Raw genomic sequence first — 21,910 nt, 5'->3', positions numbered from 1 at the left:
TCCAGAGTGCTGGGATTAAAGGCATGTGCCACCACACCCAGCTCCTCTCTGTCTATTAAAAACCATTTTATTCCTTTTCTCTTCCAAGCCTACAAATATTTTAGAACACACTCTAAACCTTTAGCACTTTTTCTTAATGTGAATCTGTCTTTACTGTAAATCTTTATCTTTTTGTGGCCACAAGTCTTTATCTGGTGAACAACAACATTGCTAATGAGATCTCCCATCATGTACTATTCTTACTGTTTTTCTCTTCCTTCTAATGAAAGCCATCTTCCCAAGGTTTTCTCCTGCCTTCACCCCTGTTCTTATGTATTCAAACATTTGTTGAGTTTATCGTTTGTCTTTCTCTGAATGATCCAATTTTTCTTCCTTGTCTTTAGCCTTCGACTTTCTTTCACATAATCTATTCCATTCATGAGCATTGACACTTAATTTTTTTATTTACTGTTTGGAGTTTTCGTTTCCATTATCATATCAGGTTTGTTTCCCTTCAGTGTTTCTACCTCACTGTTGAATTCTATTTTTACCTCTTGAATTAATTACCTTTTTATCATTCAGTTCACTGTACCCCTTGGAATTTATATGGCAGATTATTTTGTAGCTTCTTTGAACTCATTTATTCATATCTTCTTTGAAATCTTTGAATGTAATTGTATTCACTCTTTCAAATTATTTTTGGGGGTATTTCATTTGAGTCAGTCTCGTTAAGAGCCATTTCTAATAGATTTAGTGGTTTCGGGAAAAATACGTTGTCATAGCTTTTTGTGTTACTTACAGATATTTATTGGGATTTCTTCATCAGTAGTTAGTTCATTTCCTGAATCTTTGTGGGGGAGGCACAGAAATTTGAATTAGTAATTAGTTACTAGTTACTAGTACTCCCTTAGCTTAGCTGAACTTTGCCTGGCTATGTAATATATGATGTTCAGTCTTTGGGACACTCAGTTCTGTTCTCAATGTAGGTAACTAAGATGACATCTTTGGTTAGAAAAAGAGTCCACTTTCATGGCAGGCACTGCATATGTGATTTTGTATGTCCTCAGAAGTCTGTGGAGGAATGTGTAAGGGAGTCAGATTTGGGGGCCAAGGCTGTGTATCCTCTCTTCTCAGAAACTCAAGTTTTCAGGGTCTATGGTCTAGGAATGATGTGATATGGATCACCATACTTAGACCTCCTAAATAAGTTAGTTGGAGTCCATGGAAGTCCTCTTGTTACCCTGGGGACAGGTATGATGCTAGAGTACCAGATGGTGATCTCTAAGATCACATAGGAACTGGTTAGATCTCTTTTCCTGTGAGTCTGGCATCTGAAAATCTGGATCCTTTTCTCACTATGTAATCTTCCTTCTTTGCTTAAGTTATACAATACCATCCTTAGGCATATTGATATATAGCCAGGTTGTAGGGCTTACTGAAGCCTGAACAGATGGTACTGGCAATTGTGTGCTTTCAGCCTCCAAATTTTAAACCTAAACAAACCACTTTATTTTCTAAACTCCACAGCCTTCAAAAACCTATTGTAGTATCATAAAAATAGACAAATACAAAGATACTAGACCATTATTAAAATGTTATATAACACAATACACACACACATACTTAAAATTTTTAATGATTTTTTTTTATTTTTAACACTAATAAGTCAATATTCCTTTTATGCTCTCTTCCTATACATTAAAATATTTTATACTGTCCACTCTGTAACTTGTCAGTTTATATCTTTTATGCAATTTAAAATTTTGAATTAGTATATTTCTTACCAAATTTATAATTTTACAAATGAGTAATATGAGTACACATCATAGTAAGTATAATATGCATTAATATCTTACTTGAGGCAAAGTTCAGCTACTGCTACTCTTTTTATTATTATGCTCATTTCTTCCTATCAATGAAGCTATAACCACACTAAAATTAATGACTATAAAATTTAAATTTAACATTGTTAATATTTTATACATAACCTAAACAATTCATACTTATTCTTATGATCTATTGTTCATTCCAAAGAAATGTTAACACTCTTTTGAGATGGGTCACTGTTTAAAAGCATGTACTGCCTTTTCAGAGTTTGATTCCCAGCACCCACTTTGGCCAGCTGACAACATCCAATAACAGATACCCAGGACGCACTTTGTGCAGCTGATAACCTCCAATAATTCTATCTGCAAATATCTGCAAAGGATCTGATAAACTCTACTGGTCCACTTGGTATCCTTATATAGCCAAAAAAAAAGCCATATTCTAAAAAATATTTTTTTAAGTTACATTTTGTTAACTGTTTCCATATAATTATCTTTGAAGGTACTACATGCTCCAAAATAGGGGTGTATCATCTTTCCCTAAACTCTAAACTCTTGAGAGAAGTTAATGATTTCCATATAATTATTGAAACATAATGAAAGAACATCTAGATAGTTCTGTATTTTATTGTGGGGGGGGGTCGTCCCTACACAATTCTTCCCCTGGAGGAAAAGGCCTAGAAAAGATGAGTGGTTATCTGCCCATTCCCCAGCTCTTGCCCAAGGCAAGGACAATCGGACAAAACAAGGAGCCTAGTCATGGAAGGAACTTGCTTTATTTCATCAAGCAGAGATTTATAGAGGGTTGGGGTAGGGGGTGGGAATCTTAGGATGGGGTAAGGTGATGTGAAGAGAAAGGGCCAATAATATTACACCAAGCTAGTGGTTAGCTAGACAGGGAGCAGTCTTACATCCTGCCTTGCTGAGTCACTCCCATGTGGAGAATACAGGCCAAAGATAGGGTGCCAAAATTTATTCAGGTTCAGGAAGTTCCACTAGGTCTTGTGCCCAGGCCTCTTTAGGCCCAACACTTTATTTTATTTAGTTAGTTTGATACTTAGGATTCTTTCACATATCAAGAATTTAAACCAAGAGAATGTATAGTCTGATAAGTCTATTTGATGAATAATTATATTCATTTATTATGAGCTTATATTACACTTATGGAAGTTGCAAGTATAGCCACTTAGCATGCTTAACAGTTTCATACCAGAACTTATATAAACAAGTACACATACATACATTGATAGAACTATGCAGTCATGCATATATATATACCCACATATTAGCATACATATGCATAATACAATTATGGTACCATAATACAATACTGGTAAAACAATTACCAGTAGATAAGATATTTTAGTAATAATTGCTTTAAAGATTATATGATTCTGAAGAATGACTCAGAGGGTGGCAGAGTAGAGTGGTCGTCAACAACACTGAAAGCATTCTAGTGTCTTATGATTATATGGAATTTATATTCCATGACATGAAGAATGTGCCAGAGACCTTCAAAGGGACCAATAATTGCACTGCCCCATGTCATCTTTCTGTCCAAGGGGAAAGATGCCATGCATTTTGTCATGATGTCATTTCATCTTATGAAGTATTGTGAGATCAAGAAGCCAGGGTTTAGTTCAAACTTCATTTACAGAACCGTGAACAATGAAGTAGGAGGTGGCTAGGAAAGCTCTGCTTCCTACAAGTTGACCTTCACAACAGGAAGGTCATTAAACTGGACAATGGATGCTCCACAGGGCATCTCAAGCCTCCATAGGTGAAGATCTTAATGGAGCCTATGTGTACCCTTATATGCCCAGTGGGGCTTGTCTTTCCCCTGACAGTCACCAGTGAAATGTACCCCTGGTCTCTTAGAGGAGCCTTCCAGCTTCGCACTGTAGCTCAGGCCATGGTGCTCTTCCATCTAGCTTCCTTCTCGCCATCTCTGGGACTCTTAGGAGGACAGGATGACCCGTCATTGTTTTAGTTTCTCTTCACAAAGAGACTCTCTGGCCACTCATCCACCACAGACCAGGCATCTTCAGGCTGATAGCCATCATGCTTCATCTTGTGGGCTCATCAGATCAGCCTTGTGTCTCCCCTAATGTCCGTGCTAGGCTGTGTTCACATTCCTTCATCCTGGTGTGTGCCTGACCATGGCAGGCCACTGTCCCAGCAGATGATCAGTCCACATTGCCTTTGGGTGAGTTCTGGCCTCAGTCACAATCACCCTCCCACACTTCTTGTTGTTCCTTCTGATGCCTCTGGCTTTGGGAATTTTACCTGAGCTTCCAGTAGTTGGTAGTTGGTAACATCAGAAGTCAAGCCACTGTGACTAGGAGGAGCCCATCTCTCAATGTTACTTAGAATTATCACACATCTCCCCTGCTCTCTTCTTGACAAGGGGATTCTCACAGGAGCATTAGAAGAAGGAATGTCTGTCCCATCAGGTCCTTTGGTATGGGAACAAGCATCTCCATGACACTAGTGACATGTCATCTGCCCCTTTGTGAGCTTCACAACCCCTGAACACACTAAGATTTGCTCTTGTTTGTTCCAGACCTGGATGTAAAATGAGGAGGTTATTTAAACAGAATTCCTTATTTATTTGCCACAAAAAAACCCTACACCTGTTAATATATTAAAGTGAAATAAACGCTGTTTGCACCTTGATCTGTTTGCTACAACCATGAAATAGTAAATGGAAAAACAAATATTACATAATTCTTACATTTGTAATCATGTGTCTATTTACATTTCTTTTGATCCCCTCCCTTTTCAATTGCATGGTAAAATATTAACTTTCTTTCCTTCAGTATTTTCTTTTTATCTTCCCTTTTTCAACTTAAATTTGAAGCAAGGTTGTTTTACATGTCAATCCCTGTTCCCTCACTCTCCAATCCTCTCCTATCACCCCAAACAAACCACAGTCCATTCCCTTTCTGATCCCCAGGGAGGGTGAAGCCTTCCATGGGGAGACTTCAAGTCTGGCACATCATTTGGAGGAGGGCCTAGCCACCCCCACCATGTGTCTAGGCTGAGAAAGTATCCTTTATGTGGGATGGGCTCCCAAAGTCCATTCGTATACTAGTATTGATCCATTACTAGAGGCCCCATAGACTACCCAGTCCTCCTAACTAACACCCACATTCAAGGGGTCTGTGTTGGTCCTATACTGGTTTCCCAGCTACCAGACTGGGGTGCATGAACTCAACTTTGTTCAGGTCAGCTGATTCTGTGGGTTTCTCCAGCCTGGTCTTGACCCCTTTGTTCATCACTCCTCCCTCTCTATAACTGGATTCCAAGAGTTCACCTAGTGTCTAGCTGTGGGTGTCTGCTTCTGCTTCTATCATCTACTAGATGAAGGCTCTTGGATGACATATAAGGTAGTCATTAATCTCATTATCATGGAAGGGCATTAAAGGAAGCCTCTCCACTATTGCTTAGTTAGTTGGGTTCATCCTTTTAGATTTCTGGGCATTTCTCTAGTTTCTCCATAAATCTACTGGCTCCCTCTATTATTGTATCTCTTTTCTTGTTCTTCTCTATCCTTTCCCTGTCTCAATCTTCCTCCTCCCTCATGTCCAACTCTCTCCCTCCTCTTTTCCCTTCTCTTTCTCCTAACTCCCTCTCCCCTTCCTTCATACTCCGAATTTGCTCAGGAGATCTTGTCCCTATTCCTTTCTCCAGAGGACCATGGATGACTCTCATAGGGTATCTGTGTTTCCTAGCTTTTCTGGTGGTATGAGTTGTAGGCGGCTAATCTTTTGCTCTATGTTTAAAATCCGAATGTGAATGAGTACATACCATGTTTGTCTTTTTATGACTGGGTTACCTCACTCAGGATAGTTTCTTCTAGTTCCATCCATTTACTGCAAATTTCAGGATTCCATTGTATTTTTCTGCTGAGTGATACTCCATTGTGTAAATGTACCACATCTTCTTTATCCATTTTTCAGTTGAGGGACTTCTAGGTTGCTCTCATGTTCTGGCTATTACAGATAATGGTGCTGTGAACATAATTGAATAGATGTCTTTGTTGCATGACTGTGCATCTTTTGGGCATATGCCTAAAAGTGGAATTGCTGGATCTTGTGGTAGACTGATTCCCATTTTCCAGAGGAAACATCATAGTGATTTCCAAAGTGCCTGTACAAGTTTACACTCCCACCAGCAGTGGAGGAGTGTACCCCTTTCTCTACATTCTGTCCAGCATAAACTGTCTTTGGTGTTTTTTAATTTAGCCATTCTCACAGAAGTAAGGTAGTATCTCAGAGTTGTTTTGATTTGCATTTCCCTGATAGCTAAGGATGTTGAGCACTTTCTTAAGTGTCTTTCAGCTATTTCAGATTCTTTCATTGAGAATTCTCTATTTAGTTCTGTACCCCACTTTTCAATTGGATTATTTGGTGTTTTGGTAACTAGCTTCTTGCGTTCTTTATATTTTGGAGATCAGCCTGTAAGGATTCAGGCATTATGCTGGCCTGCCCCTGTCACCTGGCAGAATGCACTCAGGCAGTTCCATGTCAGCCCAGGGTTCCATGGTTCCCTAGTCTGCCCACAGGACCAAAAGACCCCTTTAAAAGACAGACCCCACCCACTTATGATTTTTTTGCTTTCTTTGCTCCTTGCTGTCATTTCCTGTCTCTTCTCCTCACCTCTCTCTCTTCTCCTCTGTTCCCAGTGCCTCTATTTCTCTTTTCCTTCTCCCTCACTGCCCTTATAAAGAAACTTCTCACTCAAGCTCTGTCTGTCTTGACTTTTATTTTCTCTGCCTCAGTCATCCTTGTCTGTTGTGGAACCCGTTATGCTCTCCCATTTGGTCCTTTACTCAGGACACCACCATGCCCCATTGTCCACCTTTCTCCAACTTTATCCTATAACCTATAACCTATAACCTATAACCTAAAAAAGGAACAAGATTAACAAAGGAAAAATAAAGCCCTCTGTCAGATGTGGGGTTGGTGAAAATCTTTTCCCATTTGGTGGGCTGCAGGTTTATCTTGTTGACTGTGTCCTTTGCCATACAGAAGCTTCTCAGTTTGAGGAGGTCCCATTTATAATTGTTGATCTTAGTATCTGTGCTACTGGTGTTATGATCACAAAGAGATCTCCTGTACCAATTAGTTCAAAGTACTTTCCTCTTTCTCTTCTAAGAGGTTCATTGTGGCTGGATTTATGTTGAGGTATTTGATCCATTTGGACTTAAGTTTTGTGCATGGTAATAGATATGGATCTATCTGCAATTTTCTACAAACCAGTATCCAATTACACCAGCACCATTTGTTGAAGATGTTTTCTTTTTTCCATTGTAAAAATTTAGCTTCTTTTTTTTCATTACTATAGCTCTTAGTAAAGCTTGAAGTTAAGGATGGTAATGACTACTGAAGTTCCTTTATCGTACAGGGTTGTTTTGGCTATCCTGGGTCTTTTGTTTTTCCATATGAAGTATTTTTCTTTCAAGATGGGTGAAGAATAGTGATGGAAATTTGATGGGGATTGCATTGACTTAGTAGATTGCTTATGGAAAGATTGCCATTTTTACTGTGTTGATCCTGCCTATCCTTAAGCTTGGAAGATCTTTCCATTTTCTGGTTCTTCGTTAATATTTTTTCTTGAAAACTCAAAGTTCTTGCTATACAGGTCTTTCACTTGTTTGGTTAGTATTACCACAAGAAATTTTGTATTGTTTGTGGCTATTGTAAAGAGTGATATTTCTCTGATTTCTTTGTCAGCCCATTTATTGTCTGTATAGAGTAGAGCTACTTACTTTTTTTTTTTAGTTAATCTTGTATCCTGTCACCTTGCTGAAGGTGTATATCTATCAGCTATAGGAATTCCCTGGTAGAATTTTTTTTTTTGGGGGGAGGGGTAGTGTCACTTATGTAAACTGTTATATCATCTGCCAATAGTGAAAGTTTAACTTCTTCCTTTCCTATTTGTATCCCCTTGACCTCCTTTTGTTTTCTTATTGCTCTAGCTAGTACCTTAAGTACAATGTTGAAGAGATATGGAGATAGTGGGCAGTCTTGTCTTGTTCCTGATTTTAGAGGAATCACATTCAGTTTCTCTCCATTTAGTATTATGTTGGCTGTTGTTTTGTTCTATATTGCTTTTGTTATGTTTAGGTGTGTTCCTGTTATCCCTGATCTCTCCAAGACCTTTATCACGAAGGGGTGTTAGATTTGGCAGAGGACTTTTGAGCATCTAGTGACATGATCATATCATTTTTCTTTTTTAGTTTGTTTATATGGTTAATTACATTGATGGATTTTTGTATGTTGAACCATCCCTACATTCCAGGATGAAGCCTAATTGGTCATGGTATAAAGTAAATTAATATATACATATACTTGAAAAATAACGTACCATATTCATAAAACCTAGGCATTTTATTAGTTACTGTTTGTTGTTGTGATAAAATACCATGAACAAATAACTTGTACGAGAGCTTATGTGGGCTTAATGATTCCAGAAGTAGAGTATATAATGGCTATCAAGGCATTTCAGCTTGTGATCAGAGCAGAATGCTGGCTGATTATTTTAGCTCTACATGAGAAGCTACTGGGTCAATCAGGAACTGGGGCAAAGGATTTAGCCTTCAGTTCCTGCCTACAGTTATGTGTTTCTTTCCAAGATCCTGCAGCTCCAATAGGTCCTATAACCTTTCCAACAGCATCACCAAATTGGAAGTGAAATATTCAAATACATTAGACTATCATGGGCATTTCTCACTCAAACTGCAATATATATTTTCCTTTTTTTCTTGATGATTAGTGGGTCTACAGTATACACTGGAGTCCCAAAGTTGTAGGCTATAATGTCAATGAAGGAATTGACTTTCCAGCAAGGCAAAGGCAAGAAAGAAAAAAACAAAAGCTTCCTTTGTCTATTTCCTTATATAGGTTTCCAGCAGAAGGTGAGGCCTCTATTAAAGGTGTATTTTCCTGTCGCAATATTTAGATTAAAAATAGATTTGACTGTTTCAAATTAAGAAAAAAATCTTACTAGTATCCCCTCTATTTTTGGATTTTTGTTAATTCCAAATGTAGTCAAGTTGACAACCAAGAATAGCTATTATACATAACTCTCTGAATTTATTAACATCTCTAAATACACCATTTTTACAAATATCAGATAAATCATTTGAAATGTGCAAACAGGTTACTAGCTCTTACCAATCAAAAGGCTAAAGGCTTAGAATCAGATCTTAGATTCATCTTATTTTCTGTGACTATCTTAATTAGTTTTCTGTTGCACATATTTGTTTCCTGAAGACATTTATTACTTCTGGGTTATACAATATTCCCATAACCTTTTTCTATGATGATCTCTGAGCCTTGAAGGAAGAGGTCGTATTCTGATCAGAATGGAATATTCCAGTCTCTTATTTTCTGCATGCTGATGAGATTTTGGTCTCTGTATTAATAATGTACTATAAAAAGAAGTTTCTCTGATGGGGTTGAGGAATGCGCTAATCTATGGGTAGAAATATAAGCACTGAGGATTACTTTATTACTATATACACTTAAAATAAAGTCATGGGTTCCACTGGAGGATCAATAACTTAGACAGTCAGGAGTTTTTAGCTCAGACAATTATACAAGTCATGGATTTCACCTTGCAGAGGAGGCTATAAATCCAATAAGAACTTGGCTAATTACTCCCATAACATTCCTACCATTATTGTACTCATCAGTGCATCTTCCCAGGATAGATGAGGAGAATTCTGGGGAGAGGCCAAAGAGAGGATCGGCCAGAGAGACACCATGTAGCTACCAAAGGAGTAATAAGGATTTATTCTTAGTGCTTTAATGGGCTTAGGGAGCCTGTTCCCTATGGAATGTTTAGATTTATTTTATAAACTATCAATTTTCATAATATTGATCCTACTAATTCACAACCATTGGTGAACTTTCCATCTTTTGATATTGTATTCTATTATTTCCTTAAAGCTTTTATTATGCTTGTGTTTTACCTCTTGGTTATAATTATCTAAGGGTAATTAGAGGATATTACAATAGATACTATTCCTCAGTTTATTTTTCATTTGTATATGTGAAGAATCCTGATTTTCAGGGTTAAATTTGTACTGCTCTACTTTGCTGAAAGAGTTGATCAGCTATAGAAGTTTCCTAGAGGATTATTTTTGAGCTCTTGTGTGTAAAATCATGTCATTAACAAATGAACATACTTTAGGTTCTTTTTTTTTCCTATTTATATCTCTTCAATTACCTCCAGTATCTAAGACTTTAAGTACTAATTGATTATCTATGGAGAGAGTAGACATTCTTATCTTGTTCTTCATGTAGGAAAAATTCTTTGAGTTACTCTCTGGTTAGGATTATGTTGGTTGTGGTCTTGGTGTAAATTCCATTTATTATGTTGAGGTATAGCCCTTGGAACTGTAACCCCAGGACTTTTATTATGAAAGGATGCTAGATTTTGCCAAAGGTATTTCTAAATCTAATTTAATTAATTTTTATGTTTTAGATTACATTTATTGATTTACATATATTGAACCATTTCTGAATAATTTTTTGTGATGCATTCTTAAAATAATTTTGAAAGTATTTGAGATAATTTTTAATTGAAAATATATTTTCTTATACAACATATTCTGATTTATTGTTCTTCCAAAAACCTATGAGATCTTCTCCACCACCTCATCCACACAAATCCATGTTCTTTTTTGAAATTTTAATATAATATTTTTGTTGATTTTTTAATAAATTTCAAATCATGCACACCAATCCCACTCATTTCCCAGTCCCTGATCAGTTTCCAAGTATTTTGTTGAGAAATTTTACATGCATGTTCACAAGAGACATTGCTCTATTTGTTGTTGTTGTTGTTGTTGGGTCTCTGTGAGCCTGTGGTACCCAGGTAATAGTGGATTTATACAAAGAATTAACCCAGAGAATACTTCCCCACACCAAAGAGACTAGAATGTAGAGGCGAAGGCTCCAGGTAGACAACAGCTTGACTTCTTCCTGTTCAATGAGTTGTGTGGATACTGTCCTCAGCAATCAGGTCCACTGCTGTATTGTAGAAAGTAACCCTTTGACTTAACAACAGCTTAGATTGTTGGAGAATTTTCATGGGAAACCTCTTGTCTAACAACACAACTGAATGAAAACCAGTCTCATAACTGGAAGCCTCACCTGGCAAAAAGACATGGCCAGTTGAGACTATGTTACTCCCATTACAAAAAGTTCTCATTAGGACATGATACTCCATATATGATTCCATATATTTTGTATATGTTATATATTTCAGGAAATTTTCACTGCACCATGTTCCCATACCACCCCACAAATATCTCCAATTCCAGCCATATCTTCCTATACACTCCTTCCTCATTTCACCATGAGCCCAGTTCCACATCCCATTCCCACCTATCATTTGTCTGCCCATTAAATCTATTCTATTTCCTGCACCTAGAAAGATCCATGCATCTCTCCTAGATTCCTCCTCTATATCTATGCTTTCTGAGCCTATGAATCATAGCTGGGTTATGATAAACTCAATAAGTCATATTCACTTACAAGCAAATTATATGCCTTATTTATCTTTCTGGGTCTGGGTTACATCATTCAGTGTGAATTTTTTTTTTATTTATATTGATTTGCCTGCAAATTTCCTGATGCCATTTATTTTAAATATGTGAGTAATACTCTATTGTGTGAAAGCACCACATTTTATTTATCCATTTTTTCTGTTGAGAGACATCTAGGTTGCTCCTAGATGCTGGCTATTGTGAATAAAACCTAAATAAACATTATTTATTATTCAAGTGTTTTGATGATAGGATGGGGTTTCTTTTGGGTATATTCCTAAGAGAAGTGTACTTGGGTTTGAGGTTAATGTATTCTAATTTATTCCTAATTTTCTGATGAAATGCCTGCCATATTAATTTGCATAGTTGCTATATGCACCAGCAATGGAGGAGTTGTTCCTCATGCTAATTTTTAAATGTACAAGTTTGCAGTTTTCATTAGTTCTTGAATCGTTGCATGAGTTGAATATTTATTATATTTGATGTTGAACATATTGAGATCATTGCTTCAACTATTTCTTAATTTATATAAGGATAAATGTTTCTATATTTTAATTTTCATCAACTCAAATAATGCTTCATCCACAATGCAATGGCTTTGCTGCAATATTTTTCTTCTTATATTCCATTAAGAGAGTGGATGCCATTATAACCATTATACGAATAAAATAAAATTTATAACACATGACTACCAATTTATATCTACAATTTGACTTCCATGTATAATAATTATAAGATATAAAAGCAGGCTGGATAGAGGGCTCAGTAGTTAATAGCACTAGCTTCTCTTCCAAAGGGCCTGAGTTCAATTTCCAGCAACTACATGGTGGCTCACCACCATGTGTAGGGAGATTTGGTTCCCTTGTCTGGCTTACAGGCATACATGCAGACAGAACACTGTATACATAAATAAATAAATAAATAAATAAATAAATAAATAAATAAATCTATTTTTTTAAATAGATGTATAGGTAGATAATGTTCTTTTTCATTTTGCTATAGATTAAATTATTTGACTGCTATTATTTTGTCCTTTAAACTGAGTAACTCCCTTCATTTCTAACAATGAAAACCTGCTCATCAATTATCAGATTTTTATGTCTCTAACTTTTCATTTATAAAATAAATATTCTGTGTGTCTCCTTTAACGCTTTCTGCTCTGCATTGCTGTCTGCTTAAAACTCTCCATATTATTTCATGGCTAGTCTTGTGTGCAGCACTGTCCTCTGTTTCACTATTATCAACAGAAACAGTTCTGGCAGCCTTTTCCAAGTCTGGGTTTTATTGAGTTTCTTATATCCATATTGTCTGTGATTTTACTCTAATGAAATAAGTTTCACTGGTGTAGATAGTTTATTCTTCTATACTTTCTCTCTCTTTTCTTCTATCCCTACTTCCTCCCTCTGACCCTCTGTCTGTCTATCCCTTCTCTCTCTGTCTGGATCACAAATTCCATGCATATTTGAGAATCATATTTGTTTAAGAAAAACAGTATTTATTATGTTTCTTTCTATTGTCTCCATTGTTGTGCTCTTATATTTTCAGATGCAGTTTCCAACATGTAGCAAAATGCATGGGTGAATAGTTCACACACTCTGCTTTACAGTCCCAGAGTACCACTGTGGTTTCTATGGTTGGTATTTTTTTACTGGTGACCTTTATTCTTCACTGATCTACATGTCTTGTTTTATATCATCAGGTATGAATTTAATATGTTTTAAAGTAATTCCTTTCTGGTTTCAATAGTTTTGCCTTTTCAACGTCTCTTTATATTGAACCTATCCTGGATACTTAATGCACTTTCCTCAAGCTTTAGGAACTGTATATTGAAGACTTTGATTTCTGGCACAGGCCATTTAAGCTGCTCTGTTTTATATTTGGCTCTTTGGAGAGAGGTTTTAAAGACTTTGGCTGGCCATTTCCTGTATGCTTAATATGGAATGCTTAGTTGAACATCTTATGCTCATGATGTCTCATTATATACAGGAAACATAAGAACATAAGCCCCCTCGCCACATTTTAACAGCTGCTGTTACTTTGTTTAGCACTTCTCACCTATGAGACAATCAATGTATAATATGTCCCTGGGGAGAAAGTCACCCTGATCTCTTGCTTGTCCTTCCTCACCACAAGTTCATGGAATTTGATATCTAAGAAGTATTCTTTCTTTCTTTCTTTCTTTTTTTTTTTTTTTTTTCAGGTCCATCATTGCTGAAAGCAGCCTGGCTAGGAAGGGAGCAAGGGAAGTCATTAAATCCTGATCAGCTTCTTCTCCTAGGATTCTGTATCTGTCTTTCCTTTGCTGTGCTCTGAAATCAAGGTATAATGGGATTTGTCTCACTCTAATAGTTTTCAGAAGATCCAATTAACATTATTTTTACTTGCTATAAAAATTAATGGATATAATGTTGCAGCACGGTATTTAAAATCTGTTCTTTCGGAGATTTTTAATACAAATTGAACTTCTTTAAAACTTATATGACTATTAAGTATTTAAGAACAATGCAGGAGTGCTTTAAAATGGATTCCTATAAAAGGTTGTACGTTTGACTTTAAAACTTCACTAATCCAAATATCTTCTGCTTCAATGTGATCAAGAAGCAAATATTCCATCATCAGGGAAGCTATCATTTATTTTGTATAAGACCAAAGAAACACAGGCAGGCAAGGACTAAGAGACTTTAACACCCATATATACTTTTGCTAAAATAATACTCTAAATATCTGAGCAGTTTTGAAAACAAAATAACCTTTCAAGTCACTGTTGGACAAAGAATAAAGTACAGAAAAACCAAAGAGAAAAAAGTCAGACTTGGAACGCCAGACAAAAGATCATGGTGAAACATCAGACAAAAGATCATGACAAACATGATATTATTTCAATGATTATTTTGTATGGATCAAAAATATAATTTTAGATTGGATTTAAATTTTGGTGAATATATAAAAATTATGTAAATTATGTATTTTTGATGAGATAAATAAGCCTGCAAACACTCTTCCTATCATAGATAACACAACCAAACCAATCCAAGTGCAAATCTAGGATATTTACTTCACCATCATGAGGACTGAACTAGCTTTCAACATAATAAATTTATAAATTAAATAATTATCTTTTCCCTTATCTATTTCTAGAATCTGAGTATATCTGATAGGCATAATTCCATATTTAGAATCATGCCCTATCCAAGATTGAAGACTTTGAGGGCTCAGAGTCAGTGTAAGCCTGAGCTTTGTTAGTTGTTTTGGTAACAGACAGCAGTGAGCCACTATATGTGGGTGGTAAAATTGAACTCAGATTTTCTGCAAGAGGACTATATAATCTTGAATGCACAGCCATCTCTCTATGCTCATGGAAAAGTTAATAAATATTACCCTGGAAGCTGTTAGAGAGGCTCTGATCACATTTTTAGGCCTGATAATCTTGGTGAGATGGTTCCTTAGATCTGATTAAGAGTCCCATATGATCTATAGAGTTGGTTGGACAAAGCATGCACCTCTGAGAATAAGAACATGAAAGAAGATTTCTATTTGTAGAAGAGGGAGGATAACAATACTGAATAAGCAGACTAAAGTTGGAAGGAAGACAATGGACACAAGAAAATGTATTTGTACATTTTAAATATATTTGATGAGGGATATCCTTCTGTATATGTTTCTTTTATTGGTTGATGAATAAAACACTTTTTGGCCCATAGAGGCAGGAAAATCAGCAGGACTAGGAGATTTCTGGGAAAAATAGGCAGAGAGGCATGGTGAAGAGACACAATGTAGAGATTTGGAGGATAGGATGCACCAAGTGTTCTCTGGTAAGATAAGGCCATATAGAAATACATAGCTTAGTAATTATGGGTTAATAATTAAGACAGAGCTAACCAATAAGAAGCTCTAGCCATCAGCAAACAGTTTTATATTAATATAGAATCTTTGGATGTTTATTTGGGGGTGAAGCAGCGGTGGGATATGGTGGGACAAGGGAAATTCCAGCAACATATATTGCTGCAGTACTTGTTTATTAGTATTATTTTTACATGTAAAACCTAACTGCCATGTGATGGATACTTAAGATAAACCAAGTATATGAAGTTTTTGTGTATGTTAACAGAGATATAACAGGACAGAGACAGGGGGTTGAAAATAGAAACTGAGTCATTTATATTGTATGTAAAACTATGCCCAAATACAGCATGTTCTATTTCTATAATCTTTAAAAATATTTTGGGAAGTTATGATAACATGTTAAAAAAAACAAAAACAAGGAGTTTATGAAATTGGAACTATTTAAGTAAGAAGAAAATATTTAAGTATTATTATTTTAAAATATTATGAATTTCATTAGTGGTTAGAGGTTTATTTAAATTGCTTATCTGTTCTTAATTTAATTTTGGTAAGTGATATCTATCCAAGAAATTTTCCCTTTCCTTTAAATTGTCCTGTTCTGTGGAGTAAAGGTTTTCAATGTATGACCTGAAGAGTCTGTGGATTTCCTCACTGTCTCTTATATCCCCCTTTTCATTCTGATTTTATTAATTTGCATATTCTCTCTCTGATTTTTGGTTAGTTTCGATAAAAGTTTGTCTATGCTGTTGATTTCCTCGAAGAACTAACTCGATGTTTCATTGATTTTTTGTATTGTTTTCTTTGTTTCCACTTAATTGATCTCAGCCCTCATTTAGATTATTTCCTCCTTGTTGAGTTTGCCTCTTTTTGTTCTAGAACTTTCATGTGTGTTGTTAATTCTCAAATGTGACTATTCTTTAGTTTCTTAATGTGGACACTTAGTGCTAAGAATTCTTAGCACTACTTTTAAAGTGTCCCATAAGTTTTGGTATGTTGTGTCTTCATTGAATTCTAGGAAGTATTTAATTTCTTTCTTTATTTCTTCCTTGATACAAGAGTGATACAAGTGAGCATTGTTCAGTTTCCATGAGTTTGTAGGGTTTCTGCAATTTGTGTTGTTGTTGAATTCTAACTATCAACCATGGGTGATCTGATAAGATACAGGAGGTTATTCCGTTTATTTTTTGATTTGTTAAGGTTTGCTTTATTACCAAGTATGTGGTCGATTATAGATAAGGTTCCATGTGGTGCTTAGGAGAAGGTACAGTCTTTTGTGTTTCCATGGAATGTTCTATACATGCATGTTAAACCCAATTGGAGTAAAACTTCTGTTAGTTCCTTTGCTTCTTTGTTACATTTCTGTTTGTTAAGTTTCTGTCTGCTAGTCCTGTCAAGTGGTGAGAGTGGGGTGTTGAAGTCTCCCACTATAAGTGTGTGGGGTTTTATGTATGATATGAGTTTTAGTAATGTTTCTTTTATGAATGTGGGTGCCTTTTTAATTAGAGCATAGATGTTCAGAACAGAGGCTTCATCTTGATGGATGGATTTTTTTTTCCTGTGATGAATATAAAATTGACCTTCTTTATCTCTTTTGATTAATTTTGTATTGAAGTCTAATTTGTTAGATATTATGATAACTACACCAGCTTGTTTCTCAGGTCCATATGATTGGAAAATATTTTCCCAACCCTTTACTTTGAGGTACTCTCTGTCTTTGAAGTGAGGTCTGTTCCTTGAATGCAGCAGAAGAATGGATTCTGGTTTAGTATCCATTCTGTTAGCCTGTGTCTTTTCATAGGTGAGTTAAGACCACTGATACTCAAGGACATTAATAACCATTGATTGTTGATTCTTGTTTCTTTTTTGTTTATGAGCAGAGAGACATACAGCTAAGAATTGAGCTGAACTCCTGGAACCCAGTTGTAGAGATGGAGGAATGATGAGCAAGGGGCTCAAGGACATGCTGGGGAAACCCACAGAAACAGTTGACCAGACCAAGTGGAAGTGCACAGACACCAGTCTGACAGCTGGGGTATAAGTATAGGACTGAACCAGGTCCCGTGAACGTGGGTGTCAGTTAGCAGGCCTGGGCAGTCTATGAGGCCTCTGGCAGTGGAACCAGTATTTATCCCTAGTGTATGAATGGACTTTGGGGGCCTATTCTCCATGGAGGGAAACCCTCTCAGCCTAGATACTCAGGGTAAGTCTTCAGACCTGCCACAAATGACATGGCAGGCTTTGATGATTCCCCAAGGAAGGCCTTACTCTCCCTGGGAATGGATGGGGGATGGGATGCATGGGTTCAGGGGTCAGTGGGGGGGTATGGGAGGATGGGAGTGAGAGGAAACTAGAATTGATGTGTTGAAAATGATTATATCTAATTTAAATAAAAATTTATATAAAAAGAAAATATGAGGAATTTCCCCTTCCTGTTGGATAACCCAATGTAGAGACAACTGGATGATGCTGTAGAGGAAGTATATAGTCATTACCTGACAAAAAAATCCTTGAGAGAGGACAGGTTTATTGTATCTCAGTTTATTAAGGCTTACTATGTCATGGTATTGCAGACACAGCAGAATGAACCAGTCCACAGATGGAATCAAGAAGCCAAGAAAGGAAAATTCTGGCATTCAGCTCTTTTTCTCATTTTATTAGATCCAGCATGCCATCCCCAAGATGTCACTCACCTTCAGAGTGGGTCTCATATCCCTAGTTCAAACTGTCTTTATATGTTCTAACAGACGCAACTATAGGTTTTCACAAAAAAAAAAAAAAAAAAAAAAATAAGTTCCTATTTTATTCTAAACCCTGCAAAGTTAACAATGAAGTAATTATAGATGTTAAGCATGTTAGGTTGAACTATACTAAAGAGTGGACAGTGAATTAGAGAGCAGGCAAAAAGGATAGGGATGAATAGTTGAAAGCATAAGCAACAGTCATTCCCACTATCTATGCAGTGCTCAGCCTTTGAATTAAGATGATATTTAGTGAAAGGGGAAGAATTCTATCTCCAAATACCTTTTGGTGACATTGAGTTGCTAAAAACAGACAAGGCCTGCTTTAAACTTTGCACATTGACAAAGGATTTTAAGCTTTTCAATGTTTCCTTGCAGAGAAATATTTCAGGTCCTTTCACATCTGTATGGTTAACCCCAATATGTCTAGCCAAATTCTACAAGTAAATATGTCTGTAACTTCAGCTTATGTTCTAAACTTCACCTTTAGGTATCAAATGGCCCCATTTTCTGTGTTCCAGGTTCGCTTCTTCAAGTGATATATACCACCTTGGTCTCACAAATACACTGTGTGTGTTATATTTCATGTGAGTAAATTATTAGTAAATAGTATAGACTAGTTCCATACCCTGAAGCTATAACTCTTTGTTAAATAACCCTATGTAGTATTAACTTAAATGTACTATAAATTTGAACAGTTCCTTTTATGTGGGGGTTATTGCTGGATTACTGTAAACAGTTTCTATATAGACCTTGATATCCACAGCTGATTTATACCTACAGTTGTTTCTGTTATCTATCACCTTCTCAACAAGTTACAGCCAATTTATCCTAGGAACTAGGAGTGCAACTCAATCTTTTGTTCACTGTTGCATTCATGTAAAATGTAAAAAATCTCCAGTGGAGTGGAGAGATAATTCAGGGGTTAAGAACATTTGCAGTGAACTGAAATTCAGAACCCAGCACCTACATAGTGACACATAACTTCCTGTAACTCCAGTTTCAGGAAATCTCATGGACTCTTTTGGCTTCCATAAGCATGAGGCATACACACATACACACACACACACACACACACACACACACACACACACACACACTTTATCCTTTAGCACAGACACATAAAGAAATCTTTAAAATGATAGAAGGGAAAAAAGGAAGGAAAGAAGGAAGGAAGGAAAGAAAGAAAGAAAGAAAGAAAGAAAGAAAGAAAGAAAGAAAGAAAGAAAAATGTTCAATGTTGGACATTTTTACCTTTTATTCATTTGCCTCTCAAGCTGTCAAAATTATATATGATTGAGTTTACATGAAGTTGTCATGTTATATTAAAACATGGAGAATCAGAAAAAAGAATGCTGGAATTTCTTATCATCATTAAATTTCTTCATTATTTGTGTCAAAAATGCATTACAGAGTAACTTTTTCCTGCTTACTTTTGCAAAGTTCCTAGTTGAAGTCTCTTATGTTAAATGATCATTTTGGAAGCATTGTATACATGGAACAAAATGAGAAGCTCATTAATGAATGAGCTTAGACTCTTATGACAATATACTCAGAAATTTTCTGGTTATCAGAAGAACCAATCCACTGAACTTTCTGTCCCTTGAGGGACAAAGCCCTGCCATTGCCTTTCTACAGTTGGTGGGGCAGAGTCTGCCCACTAATAATAGGTTGGGAAGAGAAAAAGGAAATGAGAAAGTATAAGAGAATAGATCTAGATATACTAGACAAAAATGATATGGCAAAATTTTTATCTCAATGTAGTATAGTTTTAAAATGGGAACTCTTTGATCACAACGTGATTTTTTTTTGAAGAATAAAATATTTTTCCTATTTTTATTTTTTGATAATTTCATCTATTTATATAATGATTTTTTTTGAGTCTCAGTGTCCTCTGCCAATTTTGTTTGTGCTCATCAAATATCATTCTTCATTACAAAAATATGGAATTTTGGTCATTTTCAACTTCCTTACCTTTTTCATACCCCTCCATTTTCTGTCAAACTTTCCTCCTAAAATTTGTGTGTGTGTGTGTGTGTGTGTGTGTGTGTGTGTCTAGTTTAGTTTTATCATGGTTGCTTCCATGATCATGGATATTAACTGGGATGTAAATATAATAGAATAGCTAATCACTGGGAAAAAACCAACCAACCAAACAAAGAAACTGAAACACATTGTGTCAAGTACTCAGAAACAGCCAATAGTATCTCAAAGGGGGTGAAGCCTTATACATCACTCCCGTATGATGAAATGTGAACAGACGTATCCAATCCATTGCAGGTTTTATGTATGTAAGCAGTGCTATAGAAAGTTGAGTCTAGAACTGTCTAGACCACATGTTTTCTCACAATACCTCCTTAAACCATACCAACTGTTACATTCTCTGTCCCTTCTTCCATGGTGTTACCTTTGTCTTGGAATGGGTGAGCATTCAACAGTCACTTATTATTCTATAGTTTTAAGTATTCTAGAACATTTACTCACTACAAAGCAGACTTGTAAGGAAGGAAAATAATGTATCCTGCATAACTGAACAGTATAGAGTCACACTAACCTGAAGGTATGGCCTTTGATCCAACTATGCTCTTGGCTAAGTATTAATGAATATTGAATGTGTTTTTAATTGAATGTTGGGATATCACTCTTAACATATAGTCCATTTTACCATTTTTGTGAAGATCCATTTTTGTCTTTGTAAAGCCTTCTGAAGCATCTTCATACTCAGCACTTACCATTTATCCATCCACAGATGACCTTGTCTGCTATCTCATTAAGCAAACTGAAATTGATACGTGGACACCACATGAACTCATCTCATGTGAAATAGGATGTTTCAGTCTTTACCATTAGCATTATTTAGTGTTAGTGTCACTTTCTGCCAATATTATTAATGACAGTATTATTCCCTAACAGTCTTTATTTCTGTGAAAATCCACGAGTAAAATCCTGCCTCAGAAACAAGGAACCACTTCCCTGATGACATGATTACACCTGGGAACTTAATTTGACTCTTTCTTTTTCAACACAGTAAGACAAGTTGACACACTTGCTATTGACACTCTACAATACTCAATAACTTGTTTGGAAGAGTTGTGTTTCTCTAGAACCCCTGGTACCTACAGAGGATTGTTACTAAAGAACAAATTGTCCAGATAACTAACTAGACTACCCTACTATGCCAATACAGCAGAGGTTTGACCCAAGTATGCCTCTGACCACTGACAGAAACTAGTGATACAGAACCTCTTCCATACCAGATTCAAGTCTGGCCTACAGACTTGAACAGAGGAAGCTTAAATCACCACCAGGACTGTATCACTGCCTAAAAGTGCCTGAATAAGAATACTGACCAATGCCAGAACAATTCCATTCTTTCTAGTCAACTTCCAAGTACAGGACTGATCTCCCAGCCTCCAGTGGAGACAGAAAAATTAGTAAGCCTAGGTAGGGTCCCCTGCATCTATTCATCCTCTTGCTTGCATAATTGCTTCTCTGACTGCACTGAGATTGTTCACCTTCTTCTCCCTTTTCTCATTTCCTTTTTTAAAAGCACTTTCCCCTAAGTCTAAAGCAACCAAAGCCAATTCAGTTTATAATGGACTATATGTCCTATTGCAATAATCCGCACAGATCAGAATTATGTTCTTCCTATTCTTAACAGCATATAAACACACCTATCCATGAAACCCTTCAACAATATAGCCTATTAGTGAGACAACAATAAAGTATACCAGGCCTTCCCTTCTAGGCAAACATACACATTTACAAGATATCCACACCATATTTATATCCCTGGATTATATTAAAATATATGAAATATTATTGATATTAAAAACCTAAGTACATAAACATTAAGACATTTCTGATGCATTGAAGGTAATCTAAAGAGTTATAACCAGAGAAATGAAAAAGTGAGCTAAAACTGTAAACTGAAATATAAATATTAACACATTAGTAAAGGT

Source organism: Phodopus roborovskii, unplaced genomic scaffold (genome assembly GCF_943737965.1).
Source record: "Phodopus roborovskii unplaced genomic scaffold, PHOROB, whole genome shotgun sequence".
Lineage (NCBI taxonomy): Eukaryota > Metazoa > Chordata > Mammalia > Rodentia > Cricetidae > Phodopus > Phodopus roborovskii.
The sequence above is the reverse complement of the archived record's forward strand: the minus strand, read 5'-3'. Positions refer to the sequence as shown.